Below are 27,653 nucleotides of genomic sequence, written 5' to 3' on the forward strand. Positions count from 1 at the left end.
GGAGAAAGCCCTGAGGTGATGAAGGCGATGGACTAGCTAACTCTGACTGGGGAAATTCCCCAGGACTTTTCAGAAAAAACAAATGAGCTGGGTTTTGACCAATGCGTAGTAGTTGGTCAGGCAAAAATGGTAAAGGCTGAAGAGCGATTTGAGAATCAATAAACCTGGTAGGTGACCCTGAATTAAATACAAAGTGACATTCTTCTCCAATGTCTAAATGTACATTGTTTAATTTATGCTGAGCCTAGACAGTTTAAACATTTTAAACTTTAAAACCAAAAAAAAAGAAAAAAAGAGCCATTGCCGTCAAGTTGATTTCCACTCATAGCTACCCTATAGGTAGAGATACAGAGGTTCTATACGATTCTCATGAATATTTTTATTATGTATAAATACAAAGTACATAAATCTCTTTCTCCATATTATATAAATAATTCGAAAGTTTAAAAATACATCAAGCTTATTGAGGTAAATGGAGAAAATATAAACATTTAACCCATTAGTTCGAACAATTTCCCAAATACTTGAAATAGCTTTCAGTTTTTCCTACAGTGCATCTCTGTGTGGCTAGACATTATTTTGAGATATTAATTTTTATTTCTTTTTTGTTTGTTTTTCTATTCCAGTACTTCTATTATAACCCTGAACTCGCTGGATACCCCTGAGTTAGGGATTACCCTATCAAACCTCCTTAACCATCTATTCCAAGTCGACACATACCTACTCAAAATGGGGATGATAGAGCTTTGTCATTTCTATGCAAGTCTTTCCATTCTAATTTTGCCTAAAGACTTAGTTTTAGGAGTACTAGCACTAGACATGCTAGTAGTAACCAGGGCCCACGTCAAAGAAAGAAGTGGTAAGATTATAACCACGCATGGTCACAGAACAAAATATATTGGCCAGTTTAGATGACGTAGGGGCACTGAGGCCCAGAATATGAACTGGAAGAGACCACTTGTTAATACTCCGGTGACAGAGCGTTTGTGAGGTGAGAGAAGGGAGATAACTCAGCTGAGAGCATAGAGAGAAAAATGGGTAACGTTGGAGGCAGCAGTTGAGTTTCAGCTAAATGTATTTTGTGCTGATTCATCTAAATCAATCCTTTGAGGTATGTTTACCAGGCACTTCTAATCCTGAGACTTTGGTGCTTACATCTAAAGAAAAGTTAGATTAATGATCCTCCAAATGTCTGTAAACTATATTTCTAACATTTTTTTTTGACATAAGAGTCCAATGTTTAACACTGCAAAGTACTTCCTATACATACAAAAAGCCTTAGTGTTCCCAAATCAGAGAAGCTTCTAGACAGTAGAGACCTAAATTCATAGACCTGTCACTAGTCATTCTTTTTTCCTGCCACTTTTTTTTTTTTTTTTTTTATTGCTCTTTTATGCCTTGGAGTTGGAAGACAGTAATGGCCTTCTTTAAAGGAGACTGTAGTGTAAGCTTTGTAGTATTAAGGTTTATTGCGACCTGCCAACACTTTTCTACCAGAGAGCTTTGCTTTATGACCTTACCTTAGTGGTGAGACACATGATTAGAATTTAGAAAAGGTAAAGAATTTAAGCAAAACATTTATTTTGAGAGCAAACTCTAGTAACTTGAGCCTAGGACATGACCTACCGCAAACACTGGCACCAAACCAAACTCTTTGCCGTCGAGTCGATTCTGACTCATAGCGACCCTATAGGACAGAGTAGAACTGCCCCATAGAGTTTCCAAGGAGTGTCTGGCGGATTTGAACTGCCAACCTTTTGGTTAGCAGCCGTAGCACTTACCCACTATGCCACCAGGGTTTCTACAACTTTGGCACAGTGATAGCTAAAATGCAACCCCAAGATACACTTATATAAGGTCACCTGTTGCCAAGTTAAAAGAATTTAAGGGAAGGCCGTGTAGCCATAGGAAAGATGTGGTGTCTGATCTGCGGTAAGGACAGTGATCACACAGAAATGGGGTGCTGCCAGTCCCCTTTCTCTCTTTCTCACCTGCTCTCTCATCTCCTGACTCTCAATCTCTCTGCTGGAAGCCTCATTTTACGCAGAGCAGCTTACTCCATAAAAAAAAAAAAAAAAAAAAAATTTTTACTCTGTAGAACGGGAAATTCACATGGCGGCCATCCTTTTGCCTTCCCTGTCACAGCTTTAATATACAATGGGAATACCTTTTCTCTCTATCCTCAGGCTCCAATGTGAAAAATTCTGGGGAGTACGCTGATTGGCTCAGTTTGATTCAAGCGCTAGCCTCTAAATGTGCATCAGGACTACTCAGAAAGCTTTGAAAACATGAAGGTTTCCCATGCTCCACTCCCAGAGATGTAGATTAATTTGGCCTAGCACAGACCTCAAGAATTAGAATTATATTTTATTAGCTCACTAGGTAGTAAATGAGCAGCTCTAGACTCATAACCTGTGTAACCATGGGTGCTATGCTTGGTAGTCTTCCCCAGAACCACATGGTTGGAATGGGGTGAGGGGCACTTCCCCAAAGGAAGGAGGCTATTCTTCAAAAAGAAGAGCTGGTTTTAATGGGCAGACAAAACAATGGGTGTTCACTGACTACCTCATATGTAGAGATTGGAAAGGGGACACATTGAAATAAAAGATTTTTTTATTTTAAAATAAAATATTCAAAGAAGATATCAGAGCATCTGAAGCAAACATAATAATTTTAAGCTATTGAAAACAAAGCAAAACACTGTAAGTAAATTCTTGTGAGGTAACAAAAAAGGTGAAAAAACTGAGCTGCCAACAGTACTGGATTATTCTAGCAGAAGCTACGGCTGCAAATCCAGGGGTGGAGTCTGTTTATATGCTCAACATACTTAAAAATACATTGACAGTTGGGCATATATACATTTTGGAGCTCGTTTAAGAAGCTTATCATTTATCATAAAGGTAGTAACATACACACACAAAATCAGAAGCATGCATCTGCCATATGACCCAGCCTAGAATCATAACCTGAAATTATTACAACAGTGGCACCTTAAAAAGGGAAGAGGAGGCTAGATAAATATGTGTGGTTGTATGTGTATCTACAAACTTGATAATAACAAATAACTAGCGTGCAGGATGTTCTAGTCTCTAGGTGGCGCAAAAGGTTAGATGCTCAACTACTAGCCAAAAAGTTGGCTTTTCGAACCCACTCAGAGGTGTCTCAAAAGACAGGCCTGGTGATCTGCTCCAAAAGGTCACAGCCTTGAAAAGCCTATGGTATAGTTCTGTTTTGTACACGTGGTGTTGTCATGAGTCAGAATCTAATCTACGGCAACGAACAACAACTACAACAGAATGTTCTAGGGACTGTTTTAGGCATTTTAGATATATTATTTCTATTTTTAACAACAATGCTATGAGGTAGATATTAATATCCCACTTATCTGGAGAAAACTGAGGCTTTCATAGGTTAAGTAACTTCCTCAATGTCACATAGTAAGTATCTGATCCTGGATTCAAAATAAGGTTTGTCTGAGTTCAAAGACTATGCTTCTTTCCACTGCTTAATATAAACCTATTTTTGCTCCTCCATCAACTTTCCAATACCTTCAGTCGAAACCAATGAAACTCTGGCCAAAATATATGTATATTATGTAAATGTATTTGTTCATGTCTAAATATAACTTATGCTTGGGTGGGATGTATATACTTAAATATGCATTTTGTGCCTATATTCCAAACATAATTTATGGAGTTAATTTAAGAAGCTTATCTATTACCACAAATTATTCAACTTAGAATAAGATTTTGTTACTGTAGACTGTATCAAGACTGAAATCCTCCCAAATGCCTGGGTAGACATAGGCCTTTGATTCCTATTACTATTAACCGAAAATAGCTAAAGAAACCCAGAAACAATCGCAAATTTAGAAACTCAAAACCTCTACATTATTTGAGGTAACAGATCCTTAATTTCAGAATTTTCACAAAAATCAATAATATGAGAGAAAAGAATTGGCCTAAGTGAATCAGGCATCGAAAGACTTTCTGATTAATTTGGTAACTGAATGAAGCTGGGGAGTCCATTAGTAGAGAGCTTTCATGAGAGGATGTCCTAACTGGCAGTTCACAAATATTGCTTTCAAATTTTCCGTGTTACCCACCTTATACCCAAAACATGTCACTGCCTTCATCTATAGGAGTTTGCAAGATGCAATAAATCAATAACTTCTCTCTGTTCTATAAATTCATTCATTTTGGCATGGGCAAAATAACAGCTTTCAATGATTTAAATTTGGGAGGGTGGTTCAGATTTTTTATTTTTTTTTAATGCAGGAAACTCTCCCTGACTTGTCAGACAGAACATTCAAATAGTACCGCATGGTTGTGCGTTCTGCAGCTGTCAGGAAAGCACTCCAAGTGTTCCTTTCTTTTTGTCTTTTTGCTTATCGCGCGGGGAGGTGGCAGATAGTCACTTCAATATATCAACTAAGTTGTAGTTATGCATACTTGTCAGGGTTATGAAGGCATGATGAATCTATTACCCATGCTGGGGCAAATAGCTTCTCTTGAGACAAATGACATCAGGGGTGCGAAACCTGCTAACTTCATACATGGATAATGAATAAATTACCCAGAAGTATGCCCTTTGTTCAGCTACCTTTGCTAGCGTCCAGGGTGTCAGAAAAGCTTGAGGCATCACAGGTGTCCATGGCTGAGAGGCTCAGATAATATTGTGTTAATAAGAGGAATTTATAGGCATCCGTGACTCCTCCCCTCTGTCTGGCATTCCACCATCCTACAAAACACAGGGTCTGTTCTTCTATCATTCCTAGCCTATTTCCAATCATTCCCTCCTCTGTCACTATTGGCAGAATTTAGCCACTCATTACATGTTTTAAGCAGCATACCTGTACCTCTCCTGTACCATGTGATATGTTTACCCAAAATTGTAGTCAAAGTGGCCTTTTAACCACATATATGATTATGATACTTCCCTACTTGAAATGTTTCAAAGGCTCTCCATTGCCTTTGAGATAAAATTTAAACTCCTTAGTATGCTCTCCCAGACACCCATGTCCTCACCCTGTCCAATTCTGCAGCCTGATTTCTCTCAAAGTCAAGTCATTCTGAATTATTTGCAGTTTCCTGAGAATGTTATTTTTGTTTCCACTGGGACCTCGAGCATTTGCACATGCTGCTCCCTGCCTGAGATGATTTCTCCTTCTACTTCTTTTTACATGGTTAGGTTCTTCTCATATTTCATAAATCAGTTGAAATTTAATGCCTCAGAGAAGTACTTCATTATGGGCCAGGTATCCACAGTATTCTGCTCTTCTTTATGGTTTCTGCCTATTGTCTGTGTCCTCTATCAGGCTGTAAACATTATGAAACAGGGACCGTGGCCAGTGCCTATGTTCAGTATGTTCTTGACAAATAAATGTACATACCATATTTGTGAGATTCACCATGTGTGGCAAGTGGCCAATGTTTTAGACAACACTGCTGTAGACATAGAATTATCAACTTGTTCTTAAACTGTTCTATGACTTTTGCTTTTTCTTTTTTCTTTCATGCCACCATGGTAATATATAAAGAACCATATGACAAAATTCTTGCCCTTGAGGAATTCATAGGCCAGTAGAAGAGACAGATTTTATTCATTATTTAGTGAAATAAGTCGTGTACTTAAGAAGGCATACCATGCCCAAGATGGAAAGTCAAGAAAATCTTCTTGGAGGAAATGACACCTGACCTTAAATTTGAGGCTAGTCTAACTCTGTAGTGGAGAGCTTGGGTTCTAGCATGTGTTGGGCATGGGACTGAATCCTAGTTCTACCCATTAATAACATTATGACTTCTGACCAGACTCAGTCTCCTAATATGTAAAATGGAATTAGCAATATTTGCCTCACAAGGATGTTACAACATGTGATTAGTTTATTACTAAATTGTTATAAAAAATTATATAGAGAAAAAGTGTAAATTCCTATGCAGAAAGGATCACATCTTCTTTACCACTGGAGGCCTATCATCTAGGTCCACGGAAGCAGCAGTCAAGAAATCAAACAACATAACACATTACGCAAATCTGTTGCAAAACCTCTTTAAAGTTTTAAAAGCAAAGATGTCGCTTTGATGGCTGAAGTGTGTCTGACCCAAAACATGGTTTTTTCAAATCACCTTGAATACATACAAAAGTTGAATAGTGAAAAAGGAAGGCAGAAAAAGAACTGATAAGTTAGAGCTGTAGCGTTGGCAAAGAATATTAAACAAGCTGTGAACTGCCAAAAGGATGAACAAATCAGTATTAGAAGAAACATAACCAGAATGTTCCTCAGAAGCAAGAATGGTGACACTTCGGCGTGCTTACTTTGGACACGCCATCAAGAAAGATCAATCGCTAGAAAAGGACCTGACTGGTAAAGCAGAGGGCCAACGAAAATGAAGGAAACGCCCAACAGGACAGGCTGACATAACAGCCACAACGATGGGCTCACACGTACCAATGATCACGCAGATGGTGCAGGACCGGTCAACGTTTCCTTTCCGTTATACATAAAGGTGCCATAAGTTTGAGCCAACTCAGCAGCAACTAACGATAACAACAACAACATCTAGCAATGCGAATGAGGGAAAAAAAGTTAATGAAGAAGTTCTTGTTGGATGGATATAAACTGTTCATGAGACTTGGAAGTTATATTTTTAATTAGGTTCTTCAGTGATTCTGACAAATGCCACTAGTAAGAACTACCGTATTAACCCGAAGGAGATTTTAAGGAGTAACAACTACATGCACTATTATAAACCTTTGTATCGGCTAATTTTAATCATCACAAGGGCCCTATTAGCTTCACTTTCAGATGTGGAAACTGAGGTTGCTCGAGGTCACTGAATCAGTAAGTGATAGAGCCAGGATTCAAACCCAGGCCACAGGTCTCCATTTCCCCATTCTTGCAGTGGTAGAGTTCAGGTACAATCCACACATACGGTAAATATTCACTGAGTGTTTACTACATTCTAGACACCTGTATAAGAAGATTGGATCCTGAAGTAACTATATAGTTATATTTACCATATTTTTAGTGGGAGAGATAGATGTTAACAAAAGCAAACAATAAATAATAAATTTCATATATATATTGGTAAGAGCAATTAAAATACAATAAATCTGTACACACTAGTTTTCTAGAGATGCCATAACAAATTACCACAAAGTTGGTGGCTTAAACAACAGAAATGTATATTTTCAGAGTTCCAGAGGCCAGGGATCCAAAACCAAGGTGTTGGCAGGGCTGTACTCCCTCCAAAGGTTCTAGGAAAGAATCCTTCCTGGCCTCTTCCAGCTTCTGGTGGCTCTATAACGCTAATCTCTGCCTCTGTCCTCACATAGTTTTATCCTCTTTTCCCTGTCTTTGCCTCTCCTGTCTCTTATAAGGACACCTGGCATTAGATTTAGGGGCCACCTGGTTTATCCAGAAAGATCTTATCTTGAGGTCCTTAACTTCATTACATCTGCAAAACCCTGTTTCCAAATAAGGTTACATTCACAGGCACTAGGACATAATTTTTTTGCGGGGGGGGAAGGGGGGAACCATTCAATGTATTACACTGTGCAATGGGAAAAAGAGTGATGGGCATATTGGTACTAATTTAAATGGGGTAGGCAGGGACTATTTTTCTAAGGAGGTGATATTTGAGCAGGCATTTAAGCAATGTGAAGCGCAAGCCACGTAAAGACCTGAGGGAGGATTTTTCCAATCAGAGAGAATAGAATATATAAAATTGTGAGGTGGGAAAAGCTTGGCTTTTTTGAGGAATAGCAAGGTGGTCTTTCGGGCTGGAGTGAAAGATGCAAGGAGTTGGTGGTGACGGCATAATGCTGGAGATATAAGCAGGGGTTGCATTTTATAAGGCGTTGTAGGTTATGATAACAACTGTGGATTTTTTTCAAGTGTAATTACCATCTTTTGGAGAGGTTTTGAAAGAAAAGTGGTATGCTCTGGTTTATGTTTTAAAAAACATTACTTTGGCTACCCTGAGGAGAACAGAGTAGTGCAGCAAAAGTAGAAGCTATTGTAGTGGTCCAGGCACAGGGTAATATTGGTTTGGATCAGACTTAAGCAGAGCAGGTGGTAATACGTGATTGGCCTTGTAATATGTATCTTAAGGTAGCATCAGTAGGACTCGCTCATGGATGCTGAAGGAAAAAGAGGAATCAAGCAAGACTCATAGACTTTTTTGGTTTGAATAGTGAGAAAAATGATAGAAACAATTAGCTAAGACAAGAATATTAGGGTAGATGCAGCTTTGGCCATGAAGGGGATCACGAGTTCTGTTAGGAAGATACTAAGATTAGGATGCCTACTTGATATTCACACAGAGATGTAAACTGGACAGTTAGCTATAACATTTGGAGCCCAGGGGAGAGGTCATGGCTTCATGATTTCATCAGTTGATAGGTGATACTTAAAGCCACAGGCCTGGATGAGATCTCCTAGGGGATGAGTGGAGATTGTTAAGAGGTCTGTGCATTGGGTTTCTGGACTGTTCCAACATTTAGAGGAGGATCCAGCAAGGAAACTAAGAAGGGCAGCCAATGAGGTGATAGTAAAAGAGTAGGAGAGTGTTTTGTCATGGAAGCCAAAAAATTAAAAAAAACTCTGAGGAAGCAGGGTGAGGCAAACGCATGACAAGCTGCTGAGAAGCCAGTTAGGCTGAGAATCCATGGTGGGATTTAGAAAGATGGACCCCGTGGCTGATTTTGATCGGAAGAAGTTTTGGGGCTATTGTGGAGAGGAGAACATGAAATAGGCTCAAGTAAAAAAATAAGGTAATAAAGTGGAGTAAATAAAAATACAACATTTTCATAGATTTTTGGTAAAGAAGAGAAGAAAACTGAGGCAATAGTAAGAGGAGGGCAATGAGTCAAAGGAAAGCTCTCCCCGCCCCCAATATGAGAGATGTTACATTATATCTGTATTAAATTTATCTGGAAAAAGCAAGAGAGACACAGATGTTATGAGGGAGAAGGAAAGAAAAGATAACTGCAGAACAAAAGTCCTTAAATGGACAAGAGGGTTTAGAGTCCAGGTCACAAGAGAAGAAAGAAGCAGGGAAAATTCCTTTATTGTGATGGAAAGAATACGCTAGTGGGCTTGCTGGTAGGAATGTGAGTTGGTTTTCATTTGATTCCTCATATTTTCTCAAGAACATATGAAGGAAGGTCAACAGCCAACTGTGAGGATGTCAGAGGGGATGCTTGAGATTTGAAGAGAGAAAATTAGATACAAAATTTTTGTTCCAAAAAATGAGAAAGTGATTTTTCTAAAGAAATATAAGAGAATTGCCAGGAAGTTTTGAGGATTTGCTTAAAATCAATCGTTATAAATTTAAAGTAAGATGAGTGTTTCTCTAGCTATGTTGAGTTGCTCAGGTTCTGGCATGGAGTGAGTAGAAGGGTTGGTTTTTACCAGGGCTAGGGGTTTGCTGCAAAAGCATAAAAAGAGAGAGGAGAAAAAAAGTCAAGAATGTGTGAGGCAGAGAATTATAGTGTGGCCCAGGAAATATATGCTAAAACTGAGGACATGAGAAGGGTTAAAACCAGGGAGAAATGATGAAATCAATGGTTAGAGGTTCCAGTGAGGTTGAAGAATTTTTGGGCTGGAAGTACCAGAATAAATGATAAGAATGGAGAGGTCGTGTTCAGAGAATATGATGCTTGACATAGAGATTTCAGAGGAGGCGGGTTTAAAGGCAATGACAAGGTTCAGAGTTTGACCAGGAGGAACTCTAGTGCAGAATGTGAGGGAAGTGCAGAAAGTGAGGGAAAGTTAGGCAGTGTTCATATCTTTCTTTAGAAAAACACTTTCTCATTCTCTGGAAGCAAGATGACTTGTTCAAGGTCACAAAGTAAGTGTCAGAGCCCAGACTAGAACCAAAATTGTCTGACTCCTCCTGAACCGTCTACTTCACACCTGCATTAACTTCTAATTCTTTTAGACCAATAAAACCGACGTAGCTAAATTGTGTTCTAGTCAATATATTTATGAGTATGGCTGGGAGAGGAGAAAGAGCTGGCTTCATGGGCATGATATTTGTGCTGCCACACACCCCTGTGGTTAGAAGGCATCACACTTGATTTAATGCTTTGGGATCACCATTTTGAAACTCTTAATAATTTTTAAATAAAGCCCCACATCTTCATTTTGCACTGCACCCACAAATTATGTATTCAGTCCTAGAGAGGGTATTAGTGGTTCACAAGAAGAAATATGTTTTTTTTCATTTGCACTAATTTTCCTTAAGCCTCACTTTTCTCCATTTAGCATGCCATTAAAATTTTATCAGAGTTCATAATGGAAGTTTGAAAGAAACCATCTGTCGAAACACTTAACTTTCAATGTAAATTTCCTTTTAAAACCGCTCACACTCGATAAAAATCAGGCTGAAAGTGAGAAATTCCCTGACTCAGAAAAGCTAGTAATCAGTAAACTGAAAAGGAGACATAAATTTGAGTAAAAATCTCGAGTCTTAATTTGTCTTTGAATAGTAGCTTAAAATACTTACATTTTTATTTATTATAAAAATATTACATGTTTATTATAGAAAGTTTAAGAAATACATATAAACAAAAAGAAGAAATTAATAAGGTTAACCACTTTTAACATTTTGGTATATCCTTCCATACTTTATGTATGTAAGGATATATGTATTTATGTATAGTATGAATATAGCTTTATTTATGCATATTTGATCATATTTCAAATAACATCACTTGATTTGTTACTTGATAGACCCTCAATCCTTATAAGTAATTATTTTTCTAAAATATTATTTTAATACTATTTTTATTATATGGTTATATGTTGTTAGGTGCTGTCAAGCTGGCTCCAACTCATAGCAACCATATATACAACAGAATGAAACACTGCCCGGTCCTATGCCATCCTCATAATCATTGCTGTGTTTGAGCCCATTGCTACAGCCACTGTGTCAACCCATCTTGTTGAGGGTCTTTCTCTTTTTCAATGTCCCTCTACTTTATCAAGCACGAAATCCTTGTCCAAGGACTAGTCTACCCTGATAACATGTCCAAAACACATAAGAAGTCTGGTTATCCTTGCTTCTAAGAATAATTCTGATTGTACTTCTTCCAAGACAGATTTGTTCCCTTTTTTGGCAGTCCATGGTATATTCAATATTCTTCACCAACGCCATAATTCAAAGACATCAATTCTTCTTTGGTCTTCCTTATTCATTGTCCAGGTTTTGCATGCATATGAGGTGACTGAAAATACTATGACTTCAGTCAAGCACACCTTAGTCCTCAAAGTAACATCTTTGCTTTTTTAACACTTTAAAGAGGTCTTTTGCAGCAGATTTGCCCAATGCAGTGCGTCTTTTGATTTCTTGACTGCTATTTCATTGGCCTTGATTGTGGATCTATGTAAAATGAAATTCTTGACAACTTCAGTCTTTTCACTGTTTATCATGATGCTGCTTATTGGTACAGTAATTATAGATACATAATAATGTATTATTAAACACTTTTGTTTCTCAACCTTCACTATTATAAACAGTACTAGTATGAACATCCTTATGCATGCATCTTTGCAAATTCGTCCATTCTGTAAAGCAGATTTTCTGTGTTAAAAAGTGAACCTATTTTAAATGCTTTTGATACATATTTCCTAACTGCTTTTTAGAGTTGTGTCAGTTTCTATGCCCACTTATTTACACTAAATATTAACATTCCTTTGAAGTCATTACCAATTGGATAGACAAAACCAGTTTACTCCTGTTGTTTTTCTTTGTATCTTAATGAGGCTGAACAGGTTTTCATATGTTTAGTGGCCTTTTCTTTTTTGATGAATGTCCTATTAATGCCTTTTCATCATATTTTTTGTAGATGGTCTTTGACCATGCTCTTATTGTTTTTTAAACATCTTTGAATTGTGGGGTTGGCAAAGAATATTGAATATACCACGGGCTGCCCAAAGAACGAACAAATCTGTCTTTGAAGAAGTACAACCAAAATGCTCCTTACAAGCAAGGATGGTGAGACTACGTCTCATATGCTTTGGACATGTTATCAGGAGGGATCAGTTCCTGGAGAAGGATATCATGCTTGGTAAAGTAGAGGGTCAGCAAAAAAGAAGAAGACCCTCAATGAGATGGACTGACACAACGGCTGCAACAATGGGCTCAAGCATAACAAAGATTGGGAGGATGGTGCAGGACCAGGCAGTGTTTCCTTCTGTTGTACCTAGGGTCACTATGAGTTAGAACTTAGTGGCACCTAATGACAACAACTATATATATTAAGGTTGTGTTGCACATAGTTTTCCTAATTTGTCAAATGCCTTGCCAAGGTCCATATCAGCATATTTACAGAACTCTACAGGGTTCCTGTGTTTTTCTCTATGTGGGCATTTTAAAATCCATCAATTTTTTTTTATTATGATAGCATTAATATGACTTAAACGAGAACAATTTTTAAAGATTTCAAAAATGTGTAGCAAAAACACTAATAGAAACAAAAGTACTGTACAAGCTGACTGAACATTTCTGTCTTTCCGATTCATTGCTCTAAATCCTGAAAATACAATTTACTTACTGAATATTCTAGTTATTTGGTCTGCTTGTCTCCATGCCCTCTACTGAAAACATGTCAGTAATATTCTTACTGTGAATCCTGTGGGAAAATTCCAGGTTATAATACACAATCGAATAATTTCACAAGACAACCCATTAGGATGCACAATGTGGAATGCAAGGTTGGGGCTTTGAATTAAAAAAAAAATTTCTTACCCTCTCCAGTGTGATTTCTTCAAATTCATATTCAATTTCTGTCCCATTGACCTGAAAATCAGAAAAAAAAAAAAAAGAAAGAAAACCATTAAATATATATTGAAGAGAGATAGCTTCATTTTTAAAAAGCGTTGGAGGTTAAGTTTTCATTCTGGTAATTAAAAAGCCACACTTTCTTCATGTTTGTATCATCATCAAAATGAAAGATAATCCAAGTCATTCTAAAATGTGTAAGAAGCGAGACTCCACAGAAGATAATCAGGGGTAGGCAGGGGTTAGAAGTGATAATACAAAATATGTACTGTGAGTTTACAAAGAACAAGCCATCTAGGGGCAGTGTTACAGTCACAAGAGAAATAACTCCCAAACATTAAAAAAAAAAAAAAATGAATGAACACTGAAATATGACCTTAAAAAGCCTGTGGTAAGGGCAGCACAACCCTTTCCTGCAATAACAAATAAAATAAAAATTGAAGTAAAATAGCATCAAGAACGACTGTGTCTAATACAGAATGTCTTTTCTTTATTGGCTCAGGCTTAGGTAATTCACCCCTATTATCCACTTGATATATTTGTTGGGAAGCTCTGGACCATGTAACCATGTGGGTATGCTTCAGGTGCAGTAAGAAAAAGCAAAGTAGGACATACTGAAATTCCTGGTAGGAAACCATTTTAACCATCCATCCAATTCCTGAAGGGATTTGAATTTACAGAGACAAATACATTTTAAATACAATCAGATAAACTCATATGCCTTAGATTTCAACAGATGTCTGTACATCGTGCACAAAGAGATGCTTTAAAATAATCTAACAAATATTCAATTCCTATTTGTATTGATCACAGAGGCAAAATCTTTGAACACGAAAACTTGCCAATTGGCAGTTTCTTTTTTTTCACTCTGAGTCTCAGCAGCATCATTAGCATTTAGTAATAAGCCAGAATGAGTCATTTTAAACTACAAAACCATAATTTTTAGAGATTTAACTTCAGTTTATTGTTCCCTCTTCAGAAGAATTTAAACATAGTGCTGGCAGATTGAGAGGTCTATGGAAGCAGGGACCAGATAGCTCTACTGCCAAACATAGAGCCTGGCAAGAAAGGGTTGATGAAGGGGAAAAAGAAAAGAAAAAAAAAAAAAAAGGAGGGAATGAACGATTGAGTGAAGTAAGTAATTCATTTATTTATCTGACTTATAAACACAGATATTTGTAAATTTTATTCCATAAGGAACTGGGTGCAGTATGAAATGAAAACAATTATAATCAGCGAAAGTGATGTTAGGTCACATAAACCATAAAATATCTGTTAGCTCCCAAGTATGACAATGACAATGGACTTCGCTTACGTGTGTCCACCAGCCACTACAGAACATGTTTTCTATTTTCTAATTACAGGAGCTAATTGGTGAATCACATTTTACAGTGTTACTATATTATCAAGCAGCCCTAAACTAAATTTGATTTTCTGGGCTTCAGCAACTTAAATGACTCATAGACAAGAACTTGATGATGTTAGAAATCTTTTGCAGCTTCGTGGCAGTTTTTGTTCTTCACATATGAAAATAAACACAAAACATAAATTCCTTGTGTATATGTGTTTCTCTATTTTTTTTTTTTAACTTTTTTACTTGCTAGAGAGATGATAGAAAGGGAACACTGAATTAATGTGGTATGTTTTCATTCTCTCAGTATGGCACCGTGAAGCTTTTCTTTGCTTCAGTGCTTCTCTAGAGTAAAGCCCTTCACATCATTAAAGTGCTACAAACTGGGGAGGGAAAAAAGAGAGGAAAAAAAAAAAACTTCAAAGAGAGGAAAATGAGCCTCTAATAATAAATATCCAAGGACTCAGGATGAAAGAAATATTGTTGAGAAATGCTTAAAAGATAAGAACATTGGAGTTCAGGAAAGACATTTGAGAGGTCCTTCCCAGGGACTATTTAAGGAGCCCCGGTGGCACAGTGGCTAAGCTCTTGGCTACTAACTGAAAGGTGAGCAGTTCGTCAAACTCATCAGCCACTTCATGAGAGAAAGATGCCACAATCTGCTTCCATAAAGATTCACAGCCTGGGAAACGCTATGAGGCAGTTCTGCTCTGTCCTACAGGGTCACTATGAATGGGAATCTACTCGATGCTATGGGTTTGGTATTTGTCATGGATTGAATTGTGTCCCCCCCAAAATATCTGTCAATTTGGCTAGGTCATGATTCCCTTGTATGATTTGTCTACCATTTTATCTTCAAATGTGATTTCCCTATTTTCTTGTAAATCCTATTATTATGATGTAATAAGATGGATTAACAGCAATTATACCGATGAGGTCTACAAGATTAGGTAGTGTCTTAAGCCAATCTCTTTTAGATATAAAAGAAAGAAGTGAGCAGAGAGACATGGGAACCTCATACCCTGTATCCCTCTCAGCAAAATCAAAACTGTGTTAAGGGCTTAGTATCTGCTGAGGTGTTTACAGGCAATGCATTATTGTCTGAACCTGCCTCGGTGGCCTCACTATACCCCTAATCAGCTTATCAATATACGCCTTTCAGCTTACAAAGCTCTCCACCTGAAAAGTCTGGCAAATTATTTATTTTACCAGTAACGCTTCTCGTGACATTCAAGCACCCTAGTAATATGTTATGCTCCTAATAGTTAGGGGCTGGAAGAGTTGCATGACTGAGTCTCCTGTTAGTCCAGCTCTGGCCCTGATCATGACTTATAGGCTCCTTTCCACCATGATGACTAGAAAAGTGAAAGGATTGTCATTTTTATAGAAGTGGATGGTTGATAAGATAGATTGAATTTCCCAGATTTTTTTTTTTTAAATCTGTTTCTCTTCAGATACCTGATTTTTTGGAACCTAATGGCTCTATGGTGACAGCTGGTAGGTTTCTATGGTGGCCAGAAAATCAAACTGATGTCACATATTGTCCTGCTCTGTTCTGGGCACGTAGCCTTCCTGGCATCATATGACCGTTCAGTCAAGAGAGTGACCCACACCCCACTCAAATTCAAATTTGGTATTTAAAGTTCTAATGTCATAAACTTTGAATGCTTTACATGTTTTTATTCTTTCAGACAGCCTGTAGGTAATTACGCTGCCTTTCTTTTTTTCTTCAGTGCTATAGTAACCACCTGCCTGGATGATGATATAATTTGATTTTCAGATGTATTTTTATCTCCTGAAAAGAGATTTTTCATGAATAACACATGTGATCTATTCCATGTTTAAATGTTCTTTAATGGGAATCTTAAATACTGATTTCTCTGAATTTTTTTTTTTTGCCACATTTGTAATTGCATTAAAGCAAACAACATATTAAACTCTGAGATGAGTGAATTTTAAACATTCCCCATATCACGTATTACTAAAAGGACTGAAACAGGGATATCAAAGCATTGCTTTCATTAGACTAAACACAATTCAACCCAAGGAACAATTATTTAGTATGCATGATGTATCAAGTACTGTGATAGATACTGAGAAAATAAAAATTTTAAGATATGATCTCTATTTTCAAGAAAATATAGTCCTTAAAGATGCACCAAATACAAAAATAATAAGACCACATAGAAATGTAATACCTGATATTCAAAATGTACAGGTAGACTAGAGTCACAGGCCCACTGTTACCACATACAAAGTGTGTGTCGATCTATTTACTACTTATTGTGTATATAGATTCAATTCCTTAGTAGTATAAAATATAATAGAAGATGTACTAATTTTTTCCATTATGATAAGTAATTATGACATAGTAAACAAGGCATGTGTCATGGATTGAATTGTGTTCCCCCCTAAAAATTTGTCAACTTGGCTAGGCCGTGAGTCACAGTATTGCATGATTGTCTACCATTTTGTCATCTGATGTGATTTTTCTGCGTTGTAAATCCTACCTCTATGATGTTAATGAGGCAGGATTAGAGGCAGTTATGTTAACAAGGCAAGACAATCTACAAGATTAGGTTGTGTTTTAAGTCAATCTCTTTTGAGATATAAAAAAGAGAAGGGAGCAGAGAGATGTGGGACAACATACCACCAAGAAAACAGTGTGGGGAGTAGAGCATGTCCTTTGGACCCAAGGTCCCTGTGCCTGAGAAGCACTTAGACCAGGAGAAGATTGATGACAAGGACCTTCTCCCAGAGCTGACAGAGAAAGAAAGCCTTTTCTGAGACCTGGCACCCTGAATTTGGACTTCTCGCCTCCTGGACTGTAAGAGAGAATGTATTTCTGTTTGTTGAAGTCATCCACTTGTGGTATTTCTGTTGTAGCAGCACTAGATAACAAAGATGGCAGGTCTCCAAATCTTATAGGTTTAGCGTATACCGTTGCTGTTGGGACTTTGGGAGGAGTGTGATGAACATGCAGACCAGGGATTGTGGTCCCCACTTCCTCTTACCACTTTCAGAGCAATGCAGGGTTCATGCCACTCTGTTTCACTTTTACCTGTGTAGCATATAGCACAGTGCCTGGCACAAAGATGCACAGTGACTATGCAAATGAGTAGATGAATCAATGAATCAATAAATGAGATTTGTTGGGTGGGCAAAACCTAATGTTCTCAAAGTCTCTGGATGATAATGGGGACATAATTCTCATAGAGCCCAGGCCTTTTGGCATTCCAAGCTTAGATAGCCTCTCCTCTTGAGTTCAGCTCTTCTCAGGAAGCTTGACTGCATGGGGTCACACCTTACCAAATGCCTGAGCAAATTTACACATAAGCATGCAGGCATTTGCACACTGCTCTGCATTCCTCTTCCTTAGTAACTTGCCAATGTTTATCCCTCGCTTCCAATGGAAGTTCTTGTCCAGCATATACCATGATGTCTCACTGCCCCTTACTCCTCAGTCTTCTATGTATACTCTAATATGCTCGGCAAGTAAGAATGTGAGTTCTGGAGTCAAAAAGATTGACTTGGGACAGAGTGCCATTTCTAACACTCTTGAGGTGTGTGAACTCATTTCAGAGTTTAATATGGACAGCTTCATTTCTCAAAGCCTCAATTTCCTCATGTGTAGAGTGGTACTAACAAGAGTACTTCCCTCATATGACCATTACTCTTCATTTTCCTTGCACTGACTTTCCTCAGGCTGCTTTCATTCAATTTCCACACATGTGAATGGTACTAATAATAGTACTTCCTCATATGGTCATTGTGAGGATTAAATTAGATAATTTACATGAAACACTTAGCACACACCCTAACTGTTTAAGAAATTTTAGCTATTATCCTATATAATTATCTCCTCTGACTCTACTTCATGAAATTGGCAGAATAAATGAGACTGCATGTGTTACCTACCAGCGCGTTGTAGGTATTCAGTAAGGAGAGTTTTACTATCAGTTATGGGTGACCGAACTGCAAGGACCACAACTTTACTTGATGAAATATTGAATGTTTGCTAATATTTCCCAAAATATAAAATGTAACCGAATAAGAAAAAGCACATGCTTTCTTCTACAAAATTCACTAGAAAACCTTTCCTAACTCAAACATCTCTTTCCTGAATCCACCTAAGAGGCAATTCTTTCGAGTCAGATATCATCTTTGTTTTCTCTCCCAAATCAGGAGGTCAGCATGGACGTCCACCAGAATATTACCTCAGCTGAACTTTCTCAAGGAGCCCTGGTTGCACAGTGGTTAAAGGGCTCGGCTGCTAAAAGAAAAGTAAAGGGATTGAATTCACCAGCCTCTCCGCTCTGTGTGGCAGTCAGCTTCTGTAAAGATTTACAGCCTTGGAAACCCTATAGGGGCAGTTTTATTGTCCTATAGTGTCACTATGAGTTGGCACTGACTTGAGAGCAGTGGAGTGGGTGAACTTTCTCCCAACCTGCTCTCCTCTCACTTTTACGATTTTAACATCCCTTTGCTAAGGCATCATGCTCTTCAAATGCCTGGCGTTCCCTTCTATGAGGCTGCTTTCACTGCATTTTCAACATTCCCATTTTCATGAAGGCACAGACTACATGTTATTCATCTTTGCCCTCCTGCAGTTTATGGCAGCATGTCTTTCTGATAGTAGGTCTCCAGAAGAATATTTAAAATCAAGTTTCCTGTGAACTCCAAAAATTGAGGAGTTGTCCTTTAACTCTTCTCTATCTTCCCAGCAAGTATACCAAAACCCAAGCCACTGCCGTCAAGCTGATTTCAACTCATAATTACCATATAGGACAGAGTAGAACTTCCCAATGGGATTTTCAAGGAACGGTTGGTGGATTTGGACCACCGACCTTTTGATTAGCAGCCAAGCTCTTAACCACTGCAACACTAGGGCTCCAAGTAAATACAGGTTAAAAAAAAAAAAAAAAAAATACAGGTAGTTCCTAACAATTGCTGTTTCTTCTTATGAAATACGGCTTAAATTAATATCTTCATTTTAGGAATATTTTTATGTACATATATTGATAATTTGTAATTTAAATACTGAAAAAAATGAATTTAACCATTAACACTTACTGAGCACCTACTATGTGCTAGATGCATGAAAAGCCTTAAAGATACAAAGATAAATGAGATATGGTCCTGGGCCTCAAGGAACTCAGTCTAGCAGAGGAAGAAAAATAAATGGGAACATGCAACAAAATGATACAGGGGCTGTGATAGATACCTGTATAATGTAACAGGTGTAGCAGTGACATAGGCAAGAGAAGAGAAAGAGGGAGTAAGAGAGAATCAGAAAAGGCTTTAAAGCGGAAGTGGCATAAGCTAAATTGTTCATGGGCAAGTAAGCATCAGGCCAGGTGGGGAGAGAGACAAGCCTATCTGGGCCTTGGAAGCAGAATTGGAGAGAGCCTTAGAATCAGAAGGCCTGCATTGTAGTCTTGATTCTATGGCTTAATATGGTGAGTAACCTAGGGTGGGTCATGGTGCTTCAGTTATCTCATGCAAAGAGATCATCTCTGAGCTCCCTCCTGGCCCTGACATTCTAGCACCAGAGCTTTTCTCCCCACCTCCTGCCTAAGTCACATTATGCTTTACCTGCCACTTTGATCAAGGTACACCCGAGTAGCTTCTCTTATAGATATTTTTATCATTTGCTCTTCTTAAGGTCCCAACACACAACACATAAGCCTACCAGCTGGTAGCTTTCCAACCTCCATGTATTACTGTCATTTCCCTCTTCCTTAGTCTAAAAGGTTCTCCAGCAAAAAGGAAATTAATTGACAGTATTACCTCCCCTCCTTGGCTCCACTTAAGTTATGTCACCTTACCCATTTCAACTCCTCAAAGATCTCAAGGCTTCTGGGGTGGTGGTGGACAAAAGAAAGTTTTGTCCTACCTCAATGCCAGAGAAAGAACAACTAGAGAAGGCTAATAATGCTAATTATCCCCATCTTTTTTTTTTTTTTAATTACTTTTAACTCTAAATGTTTCTGCTGAATAGATGAGAAACAAATACTGAAAAAGCGAAAGTCAATCTACCAGCATGAAAGCTCTAATCAGGACAAGAGCACCCTTAGACAAAGCCCGGAGGTTTGCATGCATACAACTAAATAGTCCATCACCTTCTTTAGCTAATGTTTCTTTTCTTAGACTAACTCCACTGCCTGAAAATAAGCCCTCTCTTCATGTTAAGAGGCATTATCAAAGAGAAATTAAAATCCTAGATTCTGGAATCAGTAATTCTTCAGTTCCAAGACCACTTCCATTATAAGCTGTTAGAATTCATCTTTGCTATATATAACAGTGAAAACTGTGAAAGGCAGAATTTGTGTAAGGCAGAAACCTGTCAGAGAAGGGAAACTCGAACATTTTCCATTAAAATGAATGATAGAAAAGTGGTAAGACTGCATTCTGTCAAGGGCAGAAAACTTTTCAGATCCAGAAAAACAAGGCAGTCCTGTTGAGTTTCAGCTCTCATAGGTTTCACTGTATATACATTTATGTAAGTGTCAACATTGTTCATTTAAACACTTAGTAGTAAGCAAATGATAGAATTTTGCAAGACCAACAAATTCTTCATTGCAAATACCTTCTTTCCCCAACATAAACAGCGACTACACACATGGACCTTGCCAGATGGAACACACAGAAATCAAATCGGCTACATCTGTGGAAAGAGACAATGGAAAAGCTCAATATCATCCATCAGAACAAGGCCAGGGGCCAACTGTGGAAGAGACCATCAACTGCTCATATGCAAGTTCAAGCTGAAACTGAAGAAAATCAGAGCAAGTTCACGAGAGCCAAAATATGACCTTGAGTATATGCACCTGAATTTAGAGACCATCTCAAGGATAGATTTGACACATTGAACACTAGTGACCGAAGACCAGACGAGTTGTGGAATGACATCAAGGACATCATCCATGAAGAAAACCAGAGGTCATTGAAAAGACAGGAAAGAAAGAAAAGACCAAGAGGGATGTCAGAGGAGACTCTGAAACTTGCTCTCGAATGTCAAGCAGTTAAAGCAAAAGGAAGAATTGATGAAGTAAAAGAACTGAACAGCAGATTTCAAAGGGCAGGTCGAGAAGAGAAAGTATTATAATGACATGTGCAAAGAGCTGGAGACGGAAAACCAAAAGGGAAGAACACGCTCAGCGTTTCTCAAGCTGAAAAAACTGAAGAAAAAATTTAAGCCTCGAGTTGCAATAGTGAAGTATTTTATGGGGAAAATATTAAACGAAGCAGGAAGCATCAAAAGAAGATGGAAGGAATACAGAGTCATTATACCAAAAAGAGTTAGTCGATGTTCAAATATTTCAAGAGGTAGCATATGATTGGGAACTGATGGTACTGAAGGAAGAAGCCTAAGCTGCTCTGAAGGCACTGGCAAAAAACGAGGCTCCAGGAATTGATAGAATATCAATTGAGATGTTTCAACAAACAGATGCAGCGCTGGAGGTGCTCACTCATCTGTGCCAAGAAATATGGAAGACAGCTTCCTGGCCAACTGACTGGAAGAGATCCATATTTATGCTATTCCCAAGAAAGGTGATCCAACCAAATGTGGAAATTATAGAAACAATATCATTAATATCACATGCAAGCAAAATTTTGCTGAATATCATTCAAAAACGGCTGCAGCAGTATATCGACAGAGAACTGCCAGAAATTCAGGCCGGCTTCAGAAGAGAACATGGAACGAGGGATATCATTGCTGATGTCAGAGGGATCCTGGCTGAAAGCAGAGAATACCAGAAGGATGTTTACCTGTGTTTTATTGACTATGCAAAGGCATTCGACTGTGTGGATCATAACAAACTATGGATAACACTGAGAGGAATGGGAATTCTAGAACATTTAATTCTGCTCATGAGGAACCTTTACATAGATCAAGAGGCAGTTGTTCAGACAGAACAAGGGGATACTGATTGGTTTAAAGTCAGGAAAGGTGTGCGTCAGGGTTGTATTCTTTCACCATACCTATTCAATCTGTATGCTGAGCAAATAATGCAAAAAACTGGACTATATGAAGAAGAATGGGGCATCAGGATTGGAGGAAGACTCATTAACAACCTGTGTTATACAGATGACACAACCTTGCTTGCTGAAAGTGAAGAGGACTTGAAGCACTTACTGATGAAGATGAAAGACCACAGCCTTCAGTATAGATTGCACCTCAACATAAAGAAAACAAAAATCCTCACAACTGGACCAATGAGCAACATATGCAGAAAAGATTGAAGTTATCAAGGATTTCATTTTACTTGGATCCACAATCAACAGCCATGGAAGCAGCAGTCAAGAAATCAAAAGATGCATTACATTGGGTAAATCTGCTGCAAAGGACCTCTTTAAAGTGCTGAAGAGCAGAGACGTCACCTTGAAGACTAAGGTGCGCCTGACCCAAGCCATGGCAATTTTAAGCCCATCATATGCATATGAAAGCTGGATAATGAATAAAGAAGACCAAAGAAGAATTGACGCCTTTGAATTTTGGTGTTGACAAAGAATATTGAATATATCACGGACTGCCAAAAGAACAAACAAATCTGTCTTACAAGAAGTACACCCAGAATGCTCCTTAGAAGCAAGGATGATAAGACTGCATCTTACACACTTTGGGCATGTTGACAGGAGGGATCAGTTCCTGGAGAAGGACATCATGTCTGGCTAAGTACAGGGTCAGTGGAAAAGAGGAAGACCCTCAACGAGGTGGACTGACACAGTGGCTGCAACAATGAGCTCAAGAATAACAACGATTGTAAGGATGGCACAGGACTGGGCAATGTTTCATTCTGTTGTACATAGGGTCGCTATGAGTCGGAACCAACTTGACGGCACCTAACAACAACAGTAAGGAAAACGGTTTCTGTTTAAGCTTTGTAGAGTACCTGTTTTAATCTGAGGTATGCATATGGTTAGTCTATGAATATTAGTCATAATGAGACTGGCTTAAAAATATAGTTTTATGAGAAGCTAATCATAGTTATTTTTCTTTTAATAAACATGCAGCTATAAAAATAATTATTGATATTCTTAGTTAAGATGTTACTTTTGGTAAGAATGCTATTCCTATTATTTACTAGTATGTGTTCTACCAGACGTTAAAACTTCTGATCACAATTAAACAACCTTCTGAGCTCAGTGAACTGTTAAATGGTAGCTTCAACCAAACAGAGAAAAATTAATTAATATCCTAAAAACTGTTACATTCTTGAGCAATTTTCTTTTAGTTTTGTCATGTCCTCTGCCTTTGTTATTAAGCCTTTATAACACACAGAACTTTGGGTCTAGAAAAGTGACCATAGGCTTAGTAATTACTATGTGTGTGTGTGCGTTTTTCCTTTTTGATTAGAAACAATAGAGTTTTGATTGTTTGTTTAATTAACCACCTTTTTTACCTGTAAAATTGTGATAAAGTTTCCCTGGTATTTGTGTTGGAAGAAATCAAGAAAATGGTTTAGAGTTCTTATATGTGTAAAAAGAAAGTAATTTTAGATATACAAAATTGGCTTGATTAAAGAGTTCTGTAGTGAAGGAAAAATGTAGTCACTTAATAAATTCAGAATTGGATTTGCCTCATCTTTGGAAATGGCACATTTCTTCCTAGCTTTATTCCCTTGGCTCGAGTCTGATGCAGGCTGTTTTGTGTTCTTCAGGTTTATGTATTCCACGAGTTTGAACCCGCTGTCCTAGAGCAGTAAATAGCACCAAGAACACAAGTGATCACCAGTTTAAAAGATCATGATACCCAAGGTTGTTATCCCACCAAGTCCCCACCCTAAGCTCATCCCTCTCTATACAAACCACTTGGTCAGCCACAAGAAAAGTATTCAAGAGAATCAAAAGCTCAAAGCACATGGCCAAAAGATTTAGAGAAACAAAAAACAAAGCAAGCACTGAACAATAAGGTAAGACTTCACAAATACAACGATGTAAGTAGAGAGCCAAGAATATTTTCTTTCTTTTGAGAATAATATAAATATACCATGAGGCAGATTATCAGTGGTTTCTACTTCTTCATCACCTCGTTTGCTCAAACCCCTGCAATTTGGTTGGTGTTCCACAACCACACAAAAACTGAGCTGACATGAGTCAACAAAGACCTTTATACTCTTAAATGCAATGATCTTTTCTCAGTCTTCGTCTTCCCTGGTTTTCACACATTATTTGACACTCTGGAGTGACCACTACTTGAAACTGCCTTTCTTTCTATCAGCTAGTTAATATGCTCTCTTGTGTCTTCTCTACTGTTCTGTCCATTCCTTTTATGACCATTTCATTTCTTCCTGCCAGATATGTGCATTCTTCAAGGCTTTCCCCTTATCATTTTCTGAACTTTACCTGAGTTTTTTTATCTGTTCATCCAGCTTTATCTTTCTAAGTAAATGTATAACCTCCATCCCAACAGGTCTAAAGCAGAACTGATCATCTTGCCCACTTATAACCACCATTTCTTCCAGTCTACCCTGTATCTCTGTTGAGGAAACCGTCTTTACCTCTTTACACACCCTTTGCATTTGTTATAAATATCCACCACCCTATTTCAGGCCCTAATTATCACTTTAATATTTCTGCCTCCATTGTTTATCAGTATTAATTTATTCCTCATATCCTTTGAGATTTAGCTTCCTAAAAAAGCAATGTTTTCATCATGTAATTTTGTCGCTCAGTTTTAAATAATTTTTCTTTATAATTGAAAAACATTCCAGACTATCCACCAGTTGTCCCCAACCTATCTTTCTAGCCACCTATGCTATTTTTTATTTCCAAAAACCTTTTCTAGTTAAGCAATTGTGCTGAACTTATATAAAGTATCTCCTTTTTTTTTTTTTTTTTTTTGCCTTTGGTGTCTTTACAAATGGAATGTAATGTAAAGATGCTCTGCCCTAAATGTCTTTACTCAATCTGTGTTTATCAAAATCCTCATTCATGTACTAAATATTTTTGAATACCTAGAATTTCCCAGGAACTACATTCAGTCCTAAATAAAACAAAGCCTCTGTCCTCATGGAGCTGGACTTTATTGCCGAGGTGGAAGAAGCTTCCATTACTATCAGCCAAAGACTCTAACATAAGGTAAAACAGACTTTATTAACCCACTGAAAAAATCACTCTGTTGTCTATAATTCCATTAAAAAAAAAGCTAATAATAATAATTACTATTACTACTATGTTTCGAACCCACCAGTACCTCATGGGGGAAAAACTTGATGCACTCCACCAGTACAGATTACAGCCCAGGGCAGCTCTGCTCTGTCCTATAGGGTCACTGTGAGTCAGAACTGACTCTACCACATACAACTACTACAGCTCCTCCTACTACTGTTACTACTACTACTGGTTTCTGTTACGTATCTACTACATACTAGGCACTATCTTATGGTGATCTAATAATTACAATAATCCTGAGGGCGAGGCACTTTTGCTAATTTACAATAAGAAATTCTTCAGTGTTACACAGCCACAAGCAACGTAAGACTTGAACTATCTTGTTCATTAGAAGGGAAAATAAATGCTGAAAATGTGTTTGTTGAACAAATAGATAAATTAACAAAGAGGAAGGAAGAGAAGGATCTGGTGTAGAAATCAAGAGAAGTCTGATGTTAAAACACCTTTCTCCCTGCTCATACACACCACCTCTTGTACTGTATTTCTGGTGTTCCTTGTGGTCCAGATACTTGTATTGATTGTGCTTTGTTGCTCTTCTGTTGTTGTTAGTTGCCTTCAAATTGACTCCAACTCATGGTGACCGCATGTGTGCAAAGAAGAACAGCTCATAGGATTTTTAAGGCTGCAGCCTTTCAGAAACAGATCATCAGGCCTGCTTTGTGAGGGACTCTGGCTGAGTTCAAACCACCAACCTTTCAGCTAGCAGTCCAGCGATTAACCATTTGCACCACCCAGAGATCTGGACCACCCAGGGAATCCTGGTTTGTGCTTTACCTTCTCCAATGAGGTTCTGTTCTGTCCTATGGAGTTGCTATAGTCGGAATCGACTCAATGGCAACGGTTTCGGTTTGGGTTTCTCTGATATACTGTCTCCCTGCTCAGAAGAGGAACTGTGTTTTAAATTCTTGTTTCTCTTGTGGCACCTGTTTGTAATGACTTGCCCATAGTAGTCATTTTTTAAATAGTTATTGGAGAAATGAATCAATTAAACCTTTTGTTAAGGGACTCTTATCTGCTATAAATTTTTAAAAGTCCTTTTGTAATAAAAGTGGAGCCCTGGTGGCACAATGGTTAAGATCTTGGCTGCTAACCAAAAGGTCAGCAGTTCAAATCTACCAGCTGCTCCTTGGAAACCCTAAGGGGCAGTTCTACTCTGTCCTATAGGGTCACTGTGAGTAGGAATTGATTCAATGGCAACGGGTTTGTTTTTTTTTGCATTAAAAAATACTACTTGTCATTCTCAGTTTTCAAAGGAAGGAACTTTCTTGATTCTTTCTAATCATTTTACTTCAAACCTTGCTAACAATAAGCTGTTTCCCTTTTCATGTGAATATAGGTCACCCTTTCAGCAGCCTTCAAGATCAATCCATCAACAAATATTATTGAGTGACTATCCCCACCTTCTTTACTAGCTCATGTGATCTCTTTTCATCCCATTTTAAAAGCACATCACTATCTTTACAACCTTGGAAAAGAACTATAGAGCCACATTGCCCTGCTAATTCATCTGCTATTTCATCAAGATCACATGAAGAAGTTTTTTAAGTTCTGTGATTCTGGAAAAATGCTTTGGGCAGCTTGTTACAAAAAAGGTCACATCAATCTTTCTGCATCAGATACTAAGGGGAAGCATAACTGTTTTATTTTATCCATCTTTTTAAAGGCACCTTAGGACCATGATAGGGAGTTGATTATTAATTGTGTCTGAAACCCCTTAGTTGATAAAATATAGAAACTGTAAGGTTTCTATTTGTTTATATATAACTCTTTTTAGAATATGCTAACACTGTTAATCATTTACATACTACTTTTCACATATATTATTGCATTTGATGCTCATAGAAATCCCATTGGGATAGGTTTTTTTTTTTTTTAATTGTGTTAATTTCATAGACGAGTGAAAGGCTAGAGATGGTAAATGATTTGCCCAAAATTGCTCAGCTAGTACATGTTGTTTTTTATACTAAATCTACAGCTCTTTCCATTACATTATGCTGCACATGTAAGTTGTCTTCTAAAGGTGAGAGACAGTCTATGGCAGAATCATATGAAATTGCTGAGGTTTGACTATTCGTGACTTGCTGCAAAATGGAAATTTCATAAGGTTCGTCCTGATTGTATAATAACAACATGGTAGTTAGGAACTGCTTTCTGGAGTCAGAGAACTTTGGTCCACAACTGATTCTCCCATCCTCTAGCTGTAGAACTTGGGGTGAGTTACTTAATTAACCTCTCCAAGCCGTGGTGTCCTTATTTACAGAATGAGTAAAAATTGTACTTATTTCATTGAGTTGTATGAAGAGTGAATATTATTTTGTAAAGCTCTAGTGCTTAGG

Source organism: Loxodonta africana, chromosome 7 (genome assembly GCF_030014295.1).
Source record: "Loxodonta africana isolate mLoxAfr1 chromosome 7, mLoxAfr1.hap2, whole genome shotgun sequence".
In the NCBI taxonomy this organism is placed as follows: domain Eukaryota; kingdom Metazoa; phylum Chordata; class Mammalia; order Proboscidea; family Elephantidae; genus Loxodonta; species Loxodonta africana.